The 16,313-nt window shown below is 54.9% G+C and overlaps 1 protein-coding gene across 6 annotated transcripts in view; it reads right to left on the bottom strand.

The window, feature by feature from the left end:
• The window catches only part of Nipped-B (Nipped-B cohesin loading factor), a 303,163-nt gene that overhangs the window by 41,040 nt on the left and 245,810 nt on the right, over positions 1-16,313 (bottom strand). The window lies entirely within an intron of this gene.

Here is a 16,313-nt window from a genome sequence, read left to right as displayed (position 1 = left end):
CTGTCTGTCTGGTCTGTCTGTCTGGTCTGTCTGGTCTGTCTGTCTGTCTGTCTGTCTGGTCTGTCTGTCTGGTCTGTCTGTCTGGTCTGTCTGTCTGGTCTGTCTGTCTGTCTGTCTGTCTGGTCTGTCTGTCTGGTCTGTCTGTCTGGTCTGTCTGTCTGGTCTGTCTGTCTGGTCTGTCTGTCTGGTCTGTCTGTCTGGTCTGTCTGTCTGTCTGTCTGGTCTGTCTGGTCTGTCTGGTCTGTCTGGTCTGTCTGGTCTGTCTGTCTGTCTGTCTGGTCTGTCTGTCTGGTCCTGTCTGTCTGGTCTGTCTGGTCTGTCTGTCTGTCTGTCTGGTCTGTCTGGTCTGTCTGGTCTGTCTGGTCTGTCTGGTCTGTCTGGTCTGTCTGGTCTGTCTGGTCTGTCTGGTCTGTCTGGTCTGTCTGGTCTGTCTGGTCTGTCTGTCTGGTCTGTCTGTCTGGTCTGTCTGTCTGTCTGTCTGTCTGTCTGTCTGGTCTGTCTGTCTGGTCTGTCTGTCTGTCTGGTCTGTCTGTCTGGTCTGTCTGTCTGGTCTGTCTGTCTGGTCTGTCTGTCTGGTCTGTCTGTCTGGTCTGTCTGTCTGGTCTGTCTGTCTGGTCTGTCTGTCTGGTCTGTCTGTCTGGTCTGTCTGTCTGGTCTGTCTGTCTGGTCTGTCTGTCTGGTCTGTCTGGTCTGTCTGGTCTGTCTGGTCTGTCTGGTCTGTCTGGTCTGTCTGGTCTGTCTGGTCTGTCTGGTCTGTCTGGTCTGTCTGGTCTGTCTGGTCTGTCTGGTCTGTCTGGTCTGTCTGGTCTGTCTGGTCTGTCTGGTCTGTCTGGTCTGTTGGTCTGTCTGTCTGTCTGGTCTGTCTGGTCTGTCTGGTCTGTCTGGTCTGTCTGGTCTGTCTGGTCTGTCTGGTCTGTCTGGTCTGTCTGGTCTGTCTGGTCTGTCTGGTCTGTCTGGTCTGTCTGGTCTGTCTGGTCTGTCTGGTCTGTCTGGTCTGTCTGGTCTGTCTGGTCTGTCTGGTCTGTCTGGTCTGTCTGGTCTGTCTGGTCTGTCTGGTCTGTCTGGTCTGTCTGGTCTGTCTGGTCTGTCTGGTCTGTCTGGTCTGTCTGGTCTGTCTGGTCTGTCTGGTCTGTCTGGTCTGTCTGGTCTGTCTGGTCTGTCTGGTCTGTCTGGTCTGTCTGGTCTGTCTGGTCTGTCTGGTCTGTCTGGTCTGTCTGGTCTGTCTGGTCTGTCTGGTCTGTCTGGTCTGTCTGGTCTGTCTGGTCTGTCTGGTCTGTCTGGTCTGTCTGGTCTGTCTGGTCTGTCTGGTCTGTCTGGTCTGTCTGGTCTGTCTGGTCTGTCTGGTCTGTCTGGTCTGTCTGGTCTGTCTGGTCTGTCTGGTCTGTCTGGTCTGTCTGGTCTGTCTGGTCTGTCTGGTCTGTCTGGTCTGTCTGGTCTGTCTGGTCTGTCTGGTCTGTCTGGTCTGTCTGGTCTGTCTGGTCTGTCTGGTCTGTCTGGTCTGTCTGGTCTGTCTGGTCTGTCTGGTCTGTCTGGTCTGTCTGGTCTGTCTGGTCTGTCTGGTCTGTCTGGTCTGTCTGGTCTGTCTGGTCTGTCTGGTCTGTCTGGTCTGTCTGGTCTGTCTGGTCTGTCTGGTCTGTCTGGTCTGTCTGTCTGTCTGGTCTGTCTGGTCTGTCTGTCTGGTCTGTCTGGTCTGTCTGGTCTGTCTGTCTGGTCTGTCTGGTCTGTCTGGTCTGTCTGGTCTGTCTGGTCTGTCTGGTCTGTCTGGTCTGTCTGGTCTGTCTGGTCTGTCTGGTCTGTCTGGTCTGTCTGGTCTGTCTGGTCTGTCTGGTCTGTCTGGTCTGTCTGGTCTGTCTGGTCTGTCTGGTCTGTCTGGTCTGTCTGGTCTGTCTGGTCTGTCTGGTCTGTCTGGTCTGTCTGTCTGTCTGGTCTGTCTGTCTGTCTGGTCTGTCTGTCTGTCTGTCTGTCTGTCTGTCTGTCTGTCTGGTCTGTCTGGTCTGTCTGTCTGTCTGGTCTGTCTGTCTGTCTGGTCTGTCTGTCTGTCTGGTCTGTCTGTCTGTCTGGTCTGTCTGTCTGTCTGTCTGTCTGTCTGTCTGGTCTGTCTGGTCTGTCTGGTCTGTCTGGTCTGTCTGGTCTGTCTGGTCTGTCTGTCTGTCTGGTCTGTCTGTCTGTCTGGTCTGTCTGTCTGTCTGGTCTGTCTGTCTGTCTGGTCTGTCTGGTCTGTCTGGTCTGTCTGGTCTGTCTGGTCTGTCTGGTCTGTCTGGTCTGTCTGGTCTGTCTGGTCTGTCTGGTCTGTCTGGTCTGTCTGGTCTGTCTGGTCTGTCTGGTCTGTCTGGTCTGTCTGGTCTGTCTGTCTGTCTGGTCTGTCTGTCTGTCTGGTCTGTCTGTCTGTCTGTCTGGTCTGTCTGTCTGTCTGTCTGGTCTGTCTGTCTGTCTGTCTGTCTGTCTGTCTGTCTGGTCTGTCTGTCTGTCTGGTCTGTCTGTCTGTCTGGTCTGTCTGTCTGTCTGGTCTGTCTGTCTGTCTGTCTGTCTGTCTGTCTGGTCTGTCTGTCTGTCTGGTCTGTCTGGTCTGTCTGTCTGTCTGGTCTGTCTGTCTGTCTGGTCTGTCTGTCTGTCTGGTCTGTCTGTCTGTCTGGTCTGTCTGGTCTGTCTGGTCTGTCTGTCTGTCTGGTCTGTCTGTCTGTCTGGTCTGTCTGTCTGTCTGGTCTGTCTGGTCTGTCTGGTCTGTCTGTCTGTCTGGTCTGTCTGGTCTGTCTGTCTGTCTGTCTGGTCTGTCTGGTCTGTCTGGTCTGTCTGGTCTGTCTGGTCTGTCTGGTCTGTCTGGTCTGTCTGGTCTGTCTGGTCTGTCTGGTCTGTCTGTCTGTCTGTCTGTCTGTCTGTCTGGTCTGTCTGTCTGTCTGGTCTGTCTGGTCTGTCTGGTCTGTCTGTCTGTCTGTCTGTCTGTCTGGTCTGTCTGTCTGTCTGGTCTGTCTGGTCTGTCTGGTCTGTCTGGTCTGTCTGGTCTGTCTGGTCTGTCTGGTCTGTCTGGTCTGTCTGGTCTGTCTGGTCTGTCTGGTCTGTCTGGTCTGTCTGGTCTGTCTGGTCTGTCTGGTCTGTCTGGTCTGTCTGGTCTGTCTGGTCTGTCTGGTCTGTCTGGTCTGTCTGGTCTGTCTGGTCTGTCTGGTCTGTCTGGTCTGTCTGGTCTGTCTGGTCTGTCTGGTCTGTCTGGTCTGTCTGGTCTGTCTGGTCTGTCTGGTCTGTCTGGTCTGTCTGGTCTGTCTGGTCTGTCTGGTCTGTCTGGTCTGTCTGGTCTGTCTGGTCTGTCTGGTCTGTCTGGTCTGTCTGTCTGTCTGGTCTGTCTGGTCTGTCTGGTCTGTCTGGTCTGTCTGGTCTGTCTGGTCTGTCTGTCTGTCTGGTCTGTCTGTCTGGTCTGTCTGGTCTGTCTGGTCTGTCTGGTCTGTCTGGTCTGTCTGGTCTGTCTGGTCTGTCTGTCTGTCTGGTCTGTCTGGTCTGTCTGGTCTGTCTGGTCTGTCTGGTCTGTCTGGTCTGTCTGGTCTGTCTGGTCTGTCTGTCTGTCTGGTCTGTCTGGTCTGTCTGGTCTGTCTGGTCTGTCTGGTCTGTCTGTCTGTCTGTCTGGTCTGTCTGGTCTGTCTGGTCTGTCTGGTCTGTCTGGTCTGTCTGGTCTGTCTGGTCTGTCTGGTCTGTCTGGTCTGTCTGGTCTGTCTGGTCTGTCTGGTCTGTCTGGTCTGTCTGGTCTGTCTGGTCTGTCTTGGTCTGTCTGGTCTGTCTGGTCTGTCTGGTCTGTCTGGTCTGTCTGGTCTGTCTGGTCTGTCTGGTCTGTCTGGTCTGTCTGGTCTGTCTGGTCTGTCTGGTCTGTCTGGTCTGTCTGGTCTGTCTGTCTGTCTGGTCTGTCTGGTCTGTCTGGTCTGTCTGGTCTGTCTGGTCTGTCTGGTCTGTCTGGTCTGTCTGGTCTGTCTGTCTGGTCTGTCTGGTCTGTCTGGTCTGTCTGGTCTGTCTGGTCTGTCTGGTCTGTCTGGTCTGTCTGGTCTGTCTGGTCTGTCTGGTCTGTCTGGTCTGTCTGGTCTGTCTGGTCTGTCTGGTCTGTCTGGTCTGTCTGGTCTGTCTGGTCTGTCTGGTCTGTCTGGTCTGTCTGGTCTGTCTGGTCTGTCTGGTCTGTCTGGTCTGTCTGGTCTGTCTGGTCTGTCTGGTCTGTCTGGTCTGTCTGGTCTGTCTGGTCTGTCTGGTCTGTCTGGTCTGTCTGGTCTGTCTGGTCTGTCTGGTCTGTCTGGTCTGTCTGGTCTGTCTGGTCTGTCTGGTCTGTCTGGTCTGTCTGGTCTGTCTGGTCTGTCTGGTCTGTCTGGTCTGTCTGGTCTGTCTGGTCTGTCTGGTCTGTCTGGTCTGTCTGGTCTGTCTGTCTGTCTGGTCTGTCTGGTCTGTCTGGTCTGTCTGGTCTGTCTGGTCTGTCTGGTCTGTCTGGTCTGTCTGGTCTGTCTGGTCTGTCTGGTCTGTCTGGTCTGTCTGGTCTGTCTGGTCTGTCTGGTCTGTCTGGTCTGTCTGGTCTGTCTGGTCTGTCTGGTCTGTCTGGTCTGTCTGGTCTGTCTGGTCTGTCTGGTCTGTCTGGTCTGTCTGGTCTGTCTGGTCTGTCTGGTCTGTCTGGTCTGTCTGGTCTGTCTGGTCTGTCTGGTCTGTCTGGTCTGTCTGGTCTGTCTGGTCTGTCTGGTCTGTCTGGTCTGTCTGGTCTGTCTGGTCTGTCTGGTCTGTCTGGTCTGTCTGGTCTGTCTGGTCTGTCTGGTCTGTCTGGTCTGTCTGGTCTGTCTGGTCTGTCTGGTCTGTCTGGTCTGTCTGGTCTGTCTGGTCTGTCTGGTCTGTCTGGTCTGTCTGGTCTGTCTGGTCTGTCTGGTCTGTCTGGTCTGTCTGGTCTGTCTGGTCTGTCTGGTCTGTCTGGTCTGTCTGGTCTGTCTGGTCTGTCTGGTCTGTCTGGTCTGTCTGGTCTGTCTGGTCTGTCTGGTCTGTCTGGTCTGTCTGGTCTGTCTGGTCTGTCTGGTCTGTCTGGTCTGTCTGGTCTGTCTGGTCTGTCTGGTCTGTCTGGTCTGTCTGGTCTGTCTGGTCTGTCTGGTCTGTCTGGTCTGTCTGGTCTGTCTGGTCTGTCTGGTCTGTCTGGTCTGTCTGTCTGTCTGGTCTGTCTGGTCTGTCTGGTCTGTCTGGTCTGTCTGGTCTGTCTGGTCTGTCTGGTCTGTCTGGTCTGTCTGGTCTGTCTGGTCTGTCTGGTCTGTCTGGTCTGTCTGGTCTGTCTGGTCTGTCTGGTCTGTCTGGTCTGTCTGGTCTGTCTGGTCTGTCTGGTCTGTCTGGTCTGTCTGGTCTGTCTGGTCTGTCTGGTCTGTCTGGTCTGTCTGGTCTGTCTGGTCTGTCTGGTCTGTCTGGTCTGTCTGGTCTGTCTGGTCTGTCTGGTCTGTCTGGTCTGTCTGGTCTGTCTGGTCTGTCTGGTCTGTCTGGTCTGTCTGGTCTGTCTGGTCTGTCTGTCTGTCTGGTCTGTCTGGTCTGTCTGGTCTGTCTGGTCTGTCTGGTCTGTCTGGTCTGTCTGGTCTGTCTGGTCTGTCTGGTCTGTCTGGTCTGTCTGGTCTGTCTGGTCTGTCTGGTCTGTCTGGTCTGTCTGGTCTGTCTGGTCTGTCTGGTCTGTCTGGTCTGTCTGGTCTGTCTGGTCTGTCTGGTCTGTCTGGTCTGTCTGGTCTGTCTGTCTGTCTGGTCTGTCTGGTCTGTCTGGTCTGTCTGGTCTGTCTGGTCTGTCTGGTCTGTCTGGTCTGTCTGGTCTGTCTGGTCTGTCTGGTCTGTCTGGTCTGTCTGGTCTGTCTGGTCTGTCTGGTCTGTCTGGTCTGTCTGGTCTGTCTGGTCTGTCTGGTCTGTCTGGTCTGTCTGGTCTGTCTGGTCTGTCTGGTCTGTCTGGTCTGTCTGGTCTGTCTGGTCTGTCTGGTCTGTCTGGTCTGTCTGGTCTGTCTGGTCTGTCTGGTCTGTCTGGTCTGTCTGGTCTGTCTGGTCTGTCTGGTCTGTCTGGTCTGTCTGGTCTGTCTGGTCTGTCTGGTCTGTCTGGTCTGTCTGGTCTGTCTGGTCTGTCTGGTCTGTCTGGTCTGTCTGGTCTGTCTGGTCTGTCTGGTCTGTCTGGTCTGTCTGGTCTGTCTGGTCTGTCTGGTCTGTCTGGTCTGTCTGGTCTGTCTGGTCTGTCTGGTCTGTCTGGTCTGTCTGGTCTGTCTGGTCTGTCTGGTCTGTCTGGTCTGTCTGGTCTGTCTGGTCTGTCTGGTCTGTCTGGTCTGTCTGGTCTGTCTGGTCTGTCTGGTCTGTCTGGTCTGTCTGGTCTGTCTGTCTGTCTGGTCTGTCTGGTCTGTCTGGTCTGTCTGGTCTGTCTGGTCTGTCTGGTCTGTCTGGTCTGTCTGGTCTGTCTGGTCTGTCTGGTCTGTCTGGTCTGTCTGGTCTGTCTGTCTGTCTGGTCTGTCTGTCTGGTCTGTCTGTCTGGTCTGTCTGTCTGGTCTGTCTGTCTGGTCTGTCTGTCTGGTCTGTCTGTCTGGTCTGTCTGTCTGGTCTGTCTGTCTGTCTGTCTGTCTGGTCTGTCTGTCTGGTCTGTCTGTCTGGTCTGTCTGTCTGGTCTGTCTGTCTGGTCTGTCTGTCTGGTCTGTCTGTCTGGTCTGTCTGTCTGGTCTGTCTGTCTGGTCTGTCTGTCTGGTCTGTCTGTCTGGTCTGTCTGGTCTGTCTGTCTGTCTGTCTGTCTGGTCTGTCTGTCTGTCTGTCTGTCTGTCTGGTCTGTCTGTCTGGTCTGTCTGTCTGGTCTGTCTGTCTGGTCTGTCTGTCTGGTCTGTCTGTCTGGTCTGTCTGTCTGGTCTGTCTGTCTGGTCTGTCTGTCTGGTCTGTCTGTCTGTCTGGTCTGTCTGTCTGGTCTGTCTGTCTGGTCTGTCTGTCTGGTCTGTCTGTCTGGTCTGTCTGTCTGGTCTGTCTGTCTGGTCTGTCTGTCTGGTCTGTCTGTCTGGTCTGTCTGTCTGGTCTGTCTGTCTGGTCTGTCTGTCTGGTCTGTCTGTCTGGTCTGTCTGTCTGGTCTGTCTGTCTGGTCTGTCTGTCTGGTCTGTCTGTCTGGTCTGTCTGTCTGGTCTGTCTGTCTGGTCTGTCTGTCTGGTCTGTCTGTCTGGTCTGTCTGTCTGGTCTGTCTGTCTGGTCTGTCTGTCTGGTCTGTCTGTCTGGTCTGTCTGTCTGGTCTGTCTGTCTGGTCTGTCTGTCTGGTCTGTCTGTCTGGTCTGTCTGTCTGGTCTGTCTGTCTGGTCTGTCTGTCTGGTCTGTCTGTCTGGTCTGTCTGTCTGGTCTGTCTGTCTGGTCTGTCTGTCTGGTCTGTCTGTCTGGTCTGTCTGTCTGGTCTGTCTGTCTGGTCTGTCTGTCTGGTCTGTCTGTCTGGTCTGTCTGTCTGGTCTGTCTGTCTGGTCTGTCTGTCTGGTCTGTCTGTCTGGTCTGTCTGTCTGGTCTGTCTGTCTGGTCTGTCTGTCTGGTCTGTCTGTCTGGTCTGTCTGTCTGGTCTGTCTGTCTGTCTGGTCTGTCTGTCTGGTCTGTCTGTCTGGTCTGTCTGTCTGGTCTGTCTGTCTGGTCTGTCTGTCTGGTCTGTCTGTCTGGTCTGTCTGTCTGGTCTGTCTGTCTGGTCTGTCTGTCTGGTCTGTCTGTCTGGTCTGTCTGTCTGGTCTGTCTGTCTGGTCTGTCTGTCTGGTCTGTCTGTCTGGTCTGTCTGTCTGGTCTGTCTGTCTGGTCTGTCTGTCTGGTCTGTCTGTCTGGTCTGTCTGTCTGGTCTGTCTGTCTGGTCTGTCTGTCTGGTCTGTCTGTCTGGTCTGTCTGTCTGGTCTGTCTGTCTGGTCTGTCTGTCTGGTCTGTCTGTCTGGTCTGTCTGTCTGGTCTGTCTGTCTGGTCTGTCTGTCTGGTCTGTCTGTCTGGTCTGTCTGTCTGGTCTGTCTGTCTGGTCTGTCTGTCTGGTCTGTCTGTCTGGTCTGTCTGTCTGGTCTGTCTGTCTGGTCTGTCTGTCTGGTCTGTCTGTCTGGTCTGTCTGTCTGGTCTGTCTGTCTGGTCTGTCTGTCTGGTCTGTCTGTCTGGTCTGTCTGTCTGGTCTGTCTGTCTGGTCTGTCTGTCTGGTCTGTCTGTCTGGTCTGTCTGTCTGGTCTGTCTGGTCTGTCTGTCTGGTCTGTCTGTCTGGTCTGTCTGGTCTGTCTGTCTGGTCTGTCTGTCTGGTCTGGTCTGTCTGTCTGTCTGGTCTGTCTGTCTGTCTGGTCTGTCTGTCTGTCTGGTCTGTCTGTCTGTCTGGTCTGTCTGTCTGTCTGTCTGTCTGTCTGTCTGTCTGTCTGTCTGTCTGTCTGGTCTGTCTGTCTGTCTGTCTGGTCTGTCTGTCTGTCTGGTCTGTCTGGTCTGTCTGTCTGTCTGTCTGTCTGGTCTGTCTGTCTGTCTGTCTGTCTGGTCTGTCTGTCTGTCTGGTCTGTCTGTCTGTCTGGTCTGTCTGTCTGTCTGGTCTGTCTGTCTGTCTGGTCTGTCTGTCTGTCTGGTCTGTCTGTCTGTCTGGTCTGTCTGTCTGTCTGGTCTGTCTGTCTGTCTGGTCTGTCTGTCTGTCTGGTCTGTCTGTCTGTCTGGTCTGTCTGTCTGTCTGGTCTGTCTGTCTGTCTGGTCTGTCTGTCTGTCTGGTCTGTCTGTCTGTCTGGTCTGTCTGTCTGTCTGTCTGGTCTGTCTGTCTGTCTGGTCTGTCTGTCTGTCTGGTCTGTCTGTCTGTCTGGTCTGTCTGTCTGTCTGGTCTGTCTGTCTGTCTGGTCTGTCTGTCTGGTCTGTCTGTCTGGTCTGTCTGTCTGGTCTGTCTGTCTGGTCTGTCTGTCTGGTCTGTCTGTCTGGTCTGTCTGTCTGGTCTGTCTGTCTGGTCTGTCTGTCTGGTCTGTCTGTCTGGTCTGTCTGTCTGGTCTGTCTGGTCTGTCTGGTCTGTCTGTCTGGTCTGTCTGTCTGGTCTGTCTGTCTGGTCTGTCTGTCTGGTCTGTCTGTCTGGTCTGTCTGTCTGGTCTGTCTGTCTGGTCTGTCTGTCTGGTCTGTCTGTCTGGTCTGTCTGTCTGGTCTGTCTGTCTGGTCTGTCTGTCTGGTCTGTCTGTCTGGTCTGTCTGTCTGGTCTGTCTGTCTGGTCTGTCTGTCTGGTCTGTCTGTCTGGTCTGTCTGTCTGGTCTGTCTGTCTGGTCTGTCTGTCTGGTCTGTCTGTCTGGTCTGTCTGTCTGGTCTGTCTGTCTGGTCTGTCTGTCTGGTCTGTCTGGTCTGTCTGTCTGGTCTGTCTGTCTGGTCTGTCTGTCTGGTCTGTCTGTCTGTCTGGTCTGTCTGTCTGGTCTGTCTGTCTGTCTGTCTGTGGTCTGTCTGTCTGGTCTGTCTGTCTGGTCTGTCTGTCTGTCTGGTCTGTCTGTCTGGTCTGTCTGTCTGGTCTGTCTGTCTGGTCTGTCTGTCTGGTCTGTCTGTCTGGTCTGTCTGTCTGGTCTGTCTGTCTGGTCTGTCTGTCTGGTCTGTCTGTCTGGTCTGTCTGTCTGGTCTGTCTGTCTGGTCTGTCTGTCTGGTCTGTCTGTCTGGTCTGTCTGTCTGGTCTGTCTGTCTGGTCTGTCTGTCTGGTCTGTCTGTCTGGTCTGTCTGTCTGGTCTGTCTGTCTGGTCTGTCTGTCTGGTCTGTCTGTCTGGTCTGTCTGTCTGGTCTGTCTGTCTGGTCTGTCTGTCTGGTCTGTCTGTCTGGTCTGTCTGTCTGGTCTGTCTGTCTGGTCTGTCTGTCTGGTCTGTCTGTCTGGTCTGTCTGTCTGGTCTGTCTGTCTGGTCTGTCTGTCTGGTCTGTCTGTCTGGTCTGTCTGTCTGGTCTGTCTGTCTGGTCTGTCTGTCTGGTCTGTCTGTCTGGTCTGTCTGTCTGGTCTGTCTGTCTGGTCTGTCTGTCTGGTCTGTCTGTCTGGTCTGTCTGTCTGGTCTGTCTGTCTGGTCTGTCTGTCTGGTCTGTCTGTCTGGTCTGTCTGTCTGGTCTGTCTGTCTGGTCTGTCTGTCTGGTCTGTCTGTCTGGTCTGTCTGTCTGGTCTGTCTGTCTGGTCTGTCTGTCTGGTCTGTCTGTCTGGTCTGTCTGTCTGGTCTGTCTGTCTGGTCTGTCTGTCTGGTCTGTCTGTCTGGTCTGTCTGTCTGGTCTGTCTGTCTGTCTGGTCTGTCTGTCTGGTCTGTCTGTCTGGTCTGTCTGTCTGGTCTGTCTGTCTGGTCTGTCTGTCTGGTCTGTCTGTCTGGTCTGTCTGTCTGGTCTGTCTGTCTGGTCTGTCTGTCTGGTCTGTCTGTCTGGTCTGTCTGTCTGGTCTGTCTGTCTGGTCTGTCTGTCTGGTCTGTCTGTCTGGTCTGTCTGTCTGGTCTGTCTGTCTGGTCTGTCTGTCTGGTCTGTCTGTCTGGTCTGTCTGTCTGGTCTGTCTGTCTGGTCTGTCTGTCTGGTCTGTCTGTCTGGTCTGTCTGTCTGGTCTGTCTGTCTGGTCTGTCTGGTCTGTCTGTCTGGTCTGTCTGTCTGGTCTGTCTGTCTGGTCTGTCTGTCTGGTCTGTCTGTCTGGTCTGTCTGTCTGGTCTGTCTGTCTGGTCTGTCTGTCTGGTCTGTCTGTCTGGTCTGTCTGTCTGGTCTGTCTGTCTGGTCTGTCTGTCTGGTCTGTCTGTCTGGTCTGTCTGTCTGGTCTGTCTGTCTGGTCTGTCTGTCTGGTCTGTCTGTCTGGTCTGTCTGTCTGGTCTGTCTGTCTGGTCTGTCTGTCTGGTCTGTCTGTCTGGTCTGTCTGTCTGGTCTGTCTGTCTGGTCTGTCTGTCTGGTCTGTCTGTCTGGTCTGTCTGTCTGGTCTGTCTGTCTGGTCTGTCTGTCTGGTCTGTCTGTCTGGTCTGTCTGTCTGGTCTGTCTGTCTGGTCTGTCTGTCTGGTCTGTCTGTCTGGTCTGTCTGTCTGTCTGTCTGGTCTGTCTGTCTGGTCTGTCTGTCTGGTCTGTCTGTCTGGTCTGTCTGTCTGGTCTGTCTGTCTGGTCTGTCTGTCTGGTCTGTCTGTCTGGTCTGTCTGTCTGGTCTGTCTGGTCTGTCTGTCTGGTCTGTCTGTCTGGTCTGTCTGTCTGGTCTGTCTGTCTGGTCTGTCTGTCTGGTCTGTCTGTCTGGTCTGTCTGTCTGGTCTGTCTGTCTGGTCTGTCTGTCTGGTCTGTCTGTCTGGTCTGTCTGTCTGGTCTGTCTGTCTGGTCTGTCTGTCTGGTCTGTCTGTCTGGTCTGTCTGTCTGGTCTGTCTGTCTGGTCTGTCTGTCTGGTCTGTCTGTCTGGTCTGTCTGTCTGGTCTGTCTGTCTGGTCTGTCTGTCTGGTCTGTCTGTCTGGTCTGTCTGTCTGGTCTGTCTGTCTGGTCTGTCTGTCTGGTCTGTCTGTCTGGTCTGTCTGTCTGGTCTGTCTGTCTGGTCTGTCTGTCTGGTCTGTCTGTCTGGTCTGTCTGTCTGGTCTGTCTGTCTGTCTGGTCTGTCTGTCTGGTCTGTCTGTCTGGTCTGTCTGTCTGGTCTGTCTGTCTGGTCTGTCTGTCTGGTCTGTCTGTCTGGTCTGTCTGTCTGGTCTGTCTGTCTGGTCTGTCTGTCTGGTCTGTCTGTCTGGTCTGTCTGTCTGGTCTGTCTGTCTGTCTGGTCTGTCTGTCTGGTCTGTCTGTCTGGTCTGTCTGTCTGGTCTGTCTGTCTGGTCTGTCTGTCTGGTCTGTCTGTCTGGTCTGTCTGTCTGGTCTGTCTGTCTGGTCTGTCTGTCTGTCTGTCTGGTCTGTCTGTCTGGTCTGTCTGGTCTGTCTGTCTGTCTGGTCTGTCTGTCTGGTCTGTCTGTCTGGTCTGTCTGTCTGGTCTGTCTGTCTGGTCTGTCTGTCTGGTCTGTCTGTCTGGTCTGTCTGTCTGGTCTGTCTGTCTGGTCTGTCTGTCTGGTCTGTCTGTCTGGTCTGTCTGTCTGGTCTGTCTGTCTGGTCTGTCTGTCTGGTCTGTCTGTCTGGTCTGTCTGTCTGGTCTGTCTGTCTGGTCTGTCTGTCTGGTCTGTCTGTCTGGTCTGTCTGTCTGGTCTGTCTGGTCTGTCTGGTCTGTCTGGTCTGTCTGTCTGTCTGTCTGTCTGGTCTGTCTGTCTGTCTGTCTGGTCTGTCTGGTCTGTCTGTCTGGTCTGTCTGTCTGGTCTGTCTGTCTGGTCTGTCTGTCTGGTCTGTCTGTCTGGTCTGTCTGTCTGGTCTGTCTGTCTGGTCTGTCTGTCTGTCTGGTCTGTCTGGTCTGTCTGTCTGGTCTGTCTGGTCTGTCTGGTCTGTCTGGTCTGTCTGGTCTGTCTGGTCTGTCTGGTCTGTCTGGTCTGTCTGGTCTGTCTGGTCTGTCTGGTCTGTCTGGTCTTCTGGTCTGTCTGGTCTGTCTGGTCTGTCTGGTCTGTCTGGTCTGTCTGGTCTGTCTGGTCTGTCTGGTCTGTCTGGTCTGTCTGGTCTGTCTGGTCTGTCTGGTCTGTCTGGTCTGTCTGGTCTGTCTGGTCTGTCTGGTCTGTCTGGTCTGTCTGGTCTGTCTGGTCTGTCTGGTCTGTCTGGTCTGTCTGGTCTGTCTGGTCTGTCTGGTCTGTCTTGTCTGTCTGGTCTGTCTGGTCTGTCTGGTCTGTCTGGTCTGTCTGGTCTGTCTGGTCTGTCTGGTCTGTCTGGTCTGTCTGGTCTGTCTGGTCTGTCTGGTCTGTCTGGTCTGTCTGGTCTGTCTGGTCTGTCTGGTCTGTCTGTCTGGTCTGTCTGTCTGGTCTGTCTGTCTGGTCTGTCTGTCTGGTCTGTCTGTCTGGTCTGTCTGTCTGGTCTGTCTGTCTGTCTGGTCTGTCTGTCTGTCTGGTCTGTCTGTCTGGTCTGTCTGTCTGGTCTGTCTGTCTGGTCTGTCTGTCTGGTCTGTCTGTCTGGTCTGTCTGTCTGGTCTGTCTGTCTGGTCTGTCTGTCTGGTCTGTCTGTCTGGTCTGTCTGTCTGGTCTGTCTGTCTGGTCTGTCTGTCTGGTCTGTCTGTCTGGTCTGTCTGTCTGGTCTGTCTGTCTGTCTGGTCTGTCTGTCTGGTCTGTCTGTCTGGTCTGTCTGTCTGGTCTGTCTGTCTGGTCTGTCTGTCTGGTCTGTCTGTCTGGTCTGTCTGTCTGGTCTGTCTGTCTGGTCTGTCTGTCTGGTCTGTCTGTCTGGTCTGTCTGTCTGGTCTGTCTGTCTGGTCTGTCTGTCTGGTCTGTCTGTCTGGTCTGTCTGTCTGGTCTGTCTGTCTGGTCTGTCTGTCTGGTCTGTCTGTCTGGTCTGTCTGTCTGGTCTGTCTGTCTGGTCTGTCTGTCTGGTCTGTCTGTCTGGTCTGTCTGTCTGGTCTGTCTGTCTGGTCTGTCTGTCTGGTCTGTCTGTCTGGTCTGTCTGTCTGGTCTGTCTGTCTGTCTGGTCTGTCTGGTCTGTCTGTCTGGTCTGTCTGTCTTGTCTGTCTGTCTGGTCTGTCTGTCTGGTCTGTCTGTCTGGTCTGTCTGTCTGGTCTGTCTGTCTTGTCTGTCTGTCTGGTCTGTCTGTCTGGTCTGTCTGTCTGGTCTGTCTGTCTGGTCTGTCTGTCTGGTCTGTCTGTCTGGTCTGTCTGTCTGGTCTGTCTGTCTGGTCTGTCTGTCTGGTCTGTCTGGTCTGTCTGGTCTGTCTGGTCTGTCTGGTCTGTCTGGTCTGTCTGGTCTGTCTGGTCTGTCTGGTCTGTCTGGTCTGTCTGGTCTGTCTGGTCTGTCTGGTCTGTCTGGTCTGTCTGGTCTGTCTGGTCTGTCTGGTCTGTCTGGTCTGTCTGGTCTGTCTGGTCTGTCTGGTCTGTCTGGTCTGTCTGGTCTGTCTGGTCTGTCTGGTCTGTCTGGTCTGTCTGGTCTGTCTGGTCTGTCTGGTCTGTCTGGTCTGTCTGGTCTGTCTGGTCTGTCTGGTCTGTCTGGTCTGTCTGGTCTGTCTGGTCTGTCTGGTCTGTCTGGTCTGTCTGGTCTGTCTGGTCTGTCTGGTCTGTCTGGTCTGTCTGGTCTGTCTGGTCTGTCTGGTCTGTCTGGTCTGTCTGGTCTGTCTGGTCTGTCTGGTCTGTCTGGTCTGTCTGGTCTGTCTGGTCTGTCTGGTCTGTCTGGTCTGTCTGGTCTGTCTGGTCTGTCTGGTCTGTCTGGTCTGTCTGGTCTGTCTGGTCTGTCTGGTCTGTCTGGTCTGTCTGGTCTGTCTGGTCTGTCTGGTCTGTCTGGTCTGTCTGGTCTGTCTGGTCTGTCTGGTCTGTCTGGTCTGTCTGGTCTGTCTGGTCTGTCTGGTCTGTCTGGTCTGTCTGGTCTGTCTGGTCTGTCTGGTCTGTCTGGTCTGTCTGGTCTGTCTGGTCTGTCTGGTCTGTCTGGTCTGTCTGGTCTGTCTGGTCTGTCTGGTCTGTCTGGTCTGTCTGGTCTGTCTGGTCTGTCTGGTCTGTCTGGTCTGTCTGGTCTGTCTGGTCTGTCTGGTCTGTCTGGTCTGTCTGGTCTGTCTGGTCTGTCTGGTCTGTCTGGTCTGTCTGGTCTGTCTGGTCTGTCTGGTCTGTCTGGTCTGTCTGGTCTGTCTGGTCTGTCTGGTCTGTCTGGTCTGTCTGGTCTGTCTGGTCTGTCTGGTCTGTCTGGTCTGTCTGGTCTGTCTGGTCTGTCTGGTCTGTCTGGTCTGTCTGGTCTGTCTGGTCTGTCTGGTCTGTCTGGTCTGTCTGGTCTGTCTGGTCTGTCTGGTCTGTCTGGTCTGTCTGGTCTGTCTGGTCTGTCTGGTCTGTCTGGTCTGTCTGGTCTGTCTGGTCTGTCTGGTCTGTCTGGTCTGTCTGGTCTGTCTGGTCTGTCTGTCTGGTCTGTCTGGTCTGTCTGGTCTGTCTGGTCTGTCTGGTCTGTCTGGTCTGTCTGGTCTGTCTGGTCTGTCTGGTCTGTCTGGTCTGTCTGGTCTGTCTGGTCTGTCTGGTCTGTCTGGTCTGTCTGGTCTGTCTGGTCTGTCTGGTCTGTCTGGTCTGTCTGGTCTGTCTGGTCTGTCTGGTCTGTCTGGTCTGTCTGGTCTGTCTGGTCTGTCTGGTCTGTCTGGTCTGTCTGGTCTGTCTGGTCTGTCTGGTCTGTCTGGTCTGTCTGGTCTGTCTGGTCTGTCTGGTCTGTCTGGTCTGTCTGGTCTGTCTGGTCTGTCTGGTCTGTCTGGTCTGTCTGGTCTGTCTGGTCTGTCTGGTCTGTCTGGTCTGTCTGGTCTGTCTGGTCTGTCTGGTCTGTCTGGTCTGTCTGGTCTGTCTGGTCTGTCTGGTCTGTCTGGTCTGTCTGGTCTGTCTGGTCTGTCTGGTCTGTCTGGTCTGTCTGGTCTGTCTGGTCTGTCTGGTCTGTCTGGTCTGTCTGGTCTGTCTGGTCTGTCTGGTCTGTCTGGTCTGTCTGGTCTGTCTGGTCTGTCTGGTCTGTCTGGTCTGTCTGGTCTGTCTGGTCTGTCTGGTCTGTCTGGTCTGTCTGGTCTGTCTGGTCTGTCTGGTCTGTCTGGTCTGTCTGGTCTGTCTGGTCTGTCTGGTCTGTCTGGTCTGTCTGGTCTGTCTGGTCTGTCTGGTCTGTCTGCCTGTCTGCCTGCCTGTCTGCCTGTCTGCCTGCCTGCCTGCCTGTCTGTCCGTCCGTCCGTCCTTCCGTCCGTCCGTCCGTCCGTCCGTCCGTCCGTCCGTCCTTCCGTCCGTCCGTCCGTCCGTCCGTCCGTCCGTCCGTCCGTCCGTCCGTCCGTCCGTCCGTCCGTCCGTCCTTCCGTCCGTCCGTCCGTCCGTCCGTCCGTCCTTCCGTCCGTCTGTCCGCCCGTCCGTCCGTCCTTCCGTCCGTCCGTCCGTCCGTCCGTCTGTCCTTCCGTCCGTCCGTCTGTCCTTCCGTCCGTCCTTCCGTCCGTCCTTCCGTCCGTCCGTCCTTCCGTCCGTTCTTCCGTCCGTCCGTCCTTCCGTCCGTCCGTCCTTCCGTCCGTCCGTCCTTCCGTCCGTCCGTCCTTCCGTCCGTCCGTCCTTCTGTCCGTCCGTCCTTCCGTCCTTCCGTCCGTCCGTCCGTCCTTCCGTCCTTCCGTCCTTCCGTCCTTCCGTCCTTCCGTCCGTCCGTCCGTCCGTCATTCCGTCAGTCCGTTCTTCCGTCCGTTCGCCCGTCCGTCCATCCGTCCGTCCGTCCGTCCGTCCGTCCATCCGTCCGTCCGACCGTTCGTCCGTCCGTCTGTCCGTATGAACGCTGGGAAACGCCTATAGTGCGGTCGCACCCACATTTTTTTTTAAGTTTTAGCGTTAAATTTGCGCAAGAACCTCTAGAATCTGAATCCTTAATCCTAACTTTTGTAGCTTTTATAGTTTCCGAGATCTCAGCGTTTGTACC

This window comes from Drosophila suzukii, unplaced genomic scaffold (assembly GCF_043229965.1).
Source record: "Drosophila suzukii unplaced genomic scaffold, CBGP_Dsuzu_IsoJpt1.0 scf_7, whole genome shotgun sequence".
NCBI classification, from domain to species: Eukaryota; Metazoa; Arthropoda; class Insecta; order Diptera; family Drosophilidae; genus Drosophila; species Drosophila suzukii.
This window is presented reverse-complemented; position numbering and strand designations above follow the sequence as displayed.